Below are 4,918 nucleotides of genomic sequence, written 5' to 3' on the forward strand. Positions count from 1 at the left end.
TATCATATGAGGGGTTATTTCATTCTTCCATTGCTCACATAAAATGATTGATTATTCTTCCACCTTTATCATAACAATTTATTTTTCTATTGAGACCTGCAAAGGCACTGAGGTCTGAGCAATCGAGAATTATTTCTAGCTTCTGAATTACCTCAATCTGGTAAACTGTCCCCTACTCAAAAACCACCACATTTCTTATCAGGAAGTTTATCATGATTTGTAGTAAATAAATCAAATATCTCTGTGATGATATATTTCAGCTTATGTTTATTTCTTTTTTTTTTTCTGGTTAGAGACAGAAGTCTGTGAAACTTTTCTGCCAGGTCTGCTTTGATCCTCAAATCTGACGCCTGAGTAGCTGAGATGACAGCTGTGATCCACTGGGGCTGATTCTGTCTGCATTTCTTAGTCAAGAATATTTCAGTACTTCATTTCCTCTTTCACATAATTATTACTATTGGTCATAAATATTACTATTAGGTATCCCCATGGGACAGTTGAAGAGGTTAGTTCAAACAACAATAATTTTACCTATAAATTTGGACACAATTTATACCTGTTTATTATTATGCATCATGCACATAATTTATCATAAAATTTAAGTAGGAATTCCTTCAGCCTTTTTAAAATATTTTATATTTTCTGTAAAAAATATTGCATGTACTATATTTTTATTCATTGATATTTTAATTTTTTATGATATTGAAATTATATTTTAAGATTTATGTCTGAACTTTTGGTTTGTATGTTTCTTTTGTGATGAACTTTTAGCAAACACTATTATTGGGACTACCATTATCTCTAATAAATATTCAGAGATTAACCTGACAGTTTGCCTAGTGTTAATTTGACCAGTTGTGATAAGTCCTATTTGAGTTTCTTTTCCATCTTGATATGTTTTATGACATTTTCTGGCATTTTTTCCCACTGACTAATAATTGTAATATCATGTTAAGTAGAAATAATAATGTTACTCAGTTTTGCTAGCGTTCCTAAGGAAAATTTCTACTATTTCCACATTAATAATAATAATAGTCACATTTGTGGCAGGAATGTTGTTATCCTTTATGATATAAAAGGGTGCCTTTTGTCAGACACAGTGGCTCATGTCTATAAGCTTAGCTATTTAGGAGGCTGAAATCTGAAGGTCACAGTTTGAGGCCAGCTTGGGCAAAAAAATCCCCATGAAACTCTTACTTATCTCCAATAACCACTTAGAAACCAGAAGTAGCACTGTGGCTCAAATGGTAGAGTGCTAGCTTTGATCACAAAGAGAATCAAGAATAGCACCCAAGACTTGAGTTCAAGCCCCACAAAAAAACAAACCAAAACAAACAAAATCTGTGCCTCAGCTTGTGCTAGTGGCTCATGCCTGAAATTTTATATCTTCAGGATAATGAATCTGAGGATTAGAGCTGAAAGCCAGCAGGAACAAGAAAGTCCTGAAAATTTTCTCTCCAATTACCCAGCAAAAAGTTGGAAGAGGAAGTGTGGCTCAAGTGTTAGAATACCAGGCCCTGATTACATGTCTAATTATGGTACAAAACATACAACAAAAATAAAACCCCTGTCTGTGCCTTGAGACACACAATATTTCTCACTAGCGAAATAATCAATTGGATAGCTGAATTACAAGCCATTAGGGTGAAAATAATGTTCAGGGTGCATTACAGGACACATAACTATGATCTCTCCTCCCCGCTCAGGTGATGTTTAGATTTAAGTGCATGGCTTTGTCCTTGCTAGGAAGGCACTTCAGATTTGGCTATTTTTCAAGGTAGGGCTTCAATTCGTGCTCGGTCCTACTTGCTTTGTAAACATCCTGCTTGTGCCTCTCCATGGAACTAGAAACATCAGGCATGCAAGTATTGTGCCCAGACTTTGCACATTTTCCTCCAGGATAATGAGCAAGGACACCACACCCAGGCATTGGTTGAGATGGATTCTTGTGAACTATTTTTTTTTGTCTGAAGTTGTTTGAGATGTAATCTCCCAATCTCTGCCCACCAAATGGCTAATATTACAGGATTGAGCCACCATGCCCAGCTAATCATTTATATATATATATATATATATATATATATATATATATATATATATATATATATATGTCATACATTTTCATAGACAGGTATAAGATTAAAGAAATTTTAAATACATTTGAACTTATTACCATAAAATTGCTTCCATGAAAAAGAGATTCAGATAAGTCTTGCTTATTTATATCAGTAAATATTTGATCTGTATATATCTTAGCACTAGTTATCATAAGTAATCTAGAACAAAACTGGCCATGGCTCTGAAAATTATTCAAAGCATGTTTTCTGGTGACTACCACAATTACAGGCTTCATTTCCCCAGGAAGGATTCTAAGCACTGTGAAAGCATATCTAAATGTTAGCAACTTGACAGGCTGCACCAGCAAAAGGAATATTTTATTTCTAAAGTGCTATTCTGTAGACCTCATATTAATCTTTTAAGGTGCAATGGCGATTTAGAATAAATAAAATTGAAATGCATGTTTTCCAGAAGACAGGGACTGAAACGTATTAAGGCAGAAAACCTGAACCATTAAATTTCTTGTAGTCTGTAATGGGAGCCTATTGATAGAATGATCTCTTCCTTCCAAGATCATTTCCTGGCTCTGTCTGTGTTCCATTGGTGTAATTTCATGTTCTTGATAATAAATATTTGTTACTTAGCAACAAGTTCTACTGTATATTACAATTCATGGCTGATAAATCACAGCATTTACTCTAAAATAAGTAGTCATGCAATTTTAGGTTGAATTAATACTGAACTTGAACTAAGTGTGTTAGAAAATTAAAAAAATCTGTGATCAGCTCTCAATCAAGAATATTAGACTGTAAATTAATCTTAACAAAACAATATGAACTTGTTTAGTTAAAATGCACATTCTAGTTAAGTTTTAAAATGTTCAGTCTCCAAGTAAAAATAATAAAAACATATTTTATGAGGAAATGAGTGGATAGAGAATTTTTATTGATTATATTTAGTGCATTACAATTGAGAAGTTGTTTTGAACTGTGAACTCCTAGACATTTGATAAGGGTGTTCCATAGTTGAATGTATTCTGAGACTATGGGGCAATAAAGTTATTTTTTTAAGGTCGTATTATGATTTCCTTTTGATTTGTTTGGTAGGAAGGTGATGTTAATGCTTCTTTTAGAGTAGTATTTCTGGTGACACATTTTCTCAGTTTTTATCTGAACTTTTTACTTACCTTCATTTCTAAGGTTTGCTTCTCTTTCAAATAGAATCCTAGGTTTTAGTAACTTTCAGTAAAGACTATCTTCTGCTAGTCATAGTTCCTAATGGATTATTGAATGTTTCAGCCTGGTTATGCTATTATGACAAGTTATAAGAGGCTAGATAATTTATGAGGAATAGAAATTTAATCCTCAGACCTCTAGAAGTGGTGACTAGCAAAAGCATGGTGCTGGCCATTTTAGTGTCAGATGAGAGTCTCTCTCCCCTCCTCTCCCTCTCTTTCTTTCTATCCTTCTCCTCCCTCTCTCTTTCTGCTGTCAAATGGAACCTATAAAACTGTCCTTGAAGGGGACAAATGTCAATTGTGCACATAATCACAGTAAGGGGTTAAAAGAATGTGTGAAAATCACTTCTCTCTAGCCCTTTTGTACATCATTAACCCCACCTCTCAACATATCACAATGTGATTCAAATTCACCAGAAAGTTCTGAGAAAGCATATATTCAAGGTCTATCCTAGAGTATTAGCACATCATTTGGTCTTTACAGGGAACATGACTTGCTTTCTTCCCCATATGCCTACTTTATAGCATTTTAACTAGGAAACCCATAGGAGTATTATTTTTATTTTGTTTTGATTTGGTCTTAATTGTACTCTGTGTTTATAACATGATTACATGATTGATATATAAATGGATTTGGGGCCATGATTAAATTTTGTGTCTTCAAACATTGCTTCATATCTATTCTTTTTCATGTCTACTAGGATTCCTAATATGCAGACTAATAATCAATGAATTCCAGTATTTCAGTTTATAGTTCTTGATTTTGACGATAGCGTTATCTTCAGATAGCCTCATAATAAGCCAAGGAGCATCCAGACAAACAATGACTCAATATTTTTGACATAGATATTTATTTTAAGACCCTATTGAAATCTGAGAAACAACTGTATTCTGAAACTTTACGTTTACTAACTTGTCTCTAATATTTTTTCTTTCATTCAATAATTTTTCACTCATATACTTCTCACCTGAATTCTGATGTTCTAATCTTGTCTTCAGTTTGGTCCACTTTTCTGTTGATATTTATTTTGGTTGTCTTCAGGATTTTTATTTTATTATATTCAAAATCTGTCCTTTCTCTGAGAATATACTTATATTTGTGGTATCCACTATGATTTCATTCCTGGTTAGCATAGATTGTTTTTAGCTTTTATGAAGATAAAAATTACACTAAGAGACCAGAGGATTTGGCCGAGGAGAAGCCGGAGGCTAAACAAGCTCTCTCATAGAAAGCAGTTTTAGTGTTCCAGTGAACAGTCCTAGGTTAGAGAATCACCTCAAGTGTACCATCACAGTACAGAGAGTTTGGCCAGAGAGGGAAAATCCAGGCAGCTTGGTCATAGAGACAGATCTCAGCACTTGCCAATAGCCGTTGTTGTGGCTGCTGTGGCTAAGGTGGTAGCTGAGGAGGCAGCTGCAGCAACCATACCAGCAGAGAAAGTCTGGGACAAAGGCACCAGAGGCAGATTGTGAGCAGATTCTACTCAACACCAGCAAGAACTGACAAGGAGCAGAAATGTTTATCCTGCTGATTGCAGAACAGGGACTTCCAAGGAACCAAGACTCTGGCTTGAGTAGAACCTTGACATCTTCACTCCTTCTCACAGAGCCACAGTAGAAAGG

The sequence above is a fragment of the Dipodomys spectabilis genome, unplaced genomic scaffold (genome assembly GCF_019054845.1).
Source record: "Dipodomys spectabilis isolate Male_0828 unplaced genomic scaffold, ASM1905484v1 ptg000337l, whole genome shotgun sequence".
NCBI lineage: Eukaryota > Metazoa > Chordata > Mammalia > Rodentia > Heteromyidae > Dipodomys > Dipodomys spectabilis.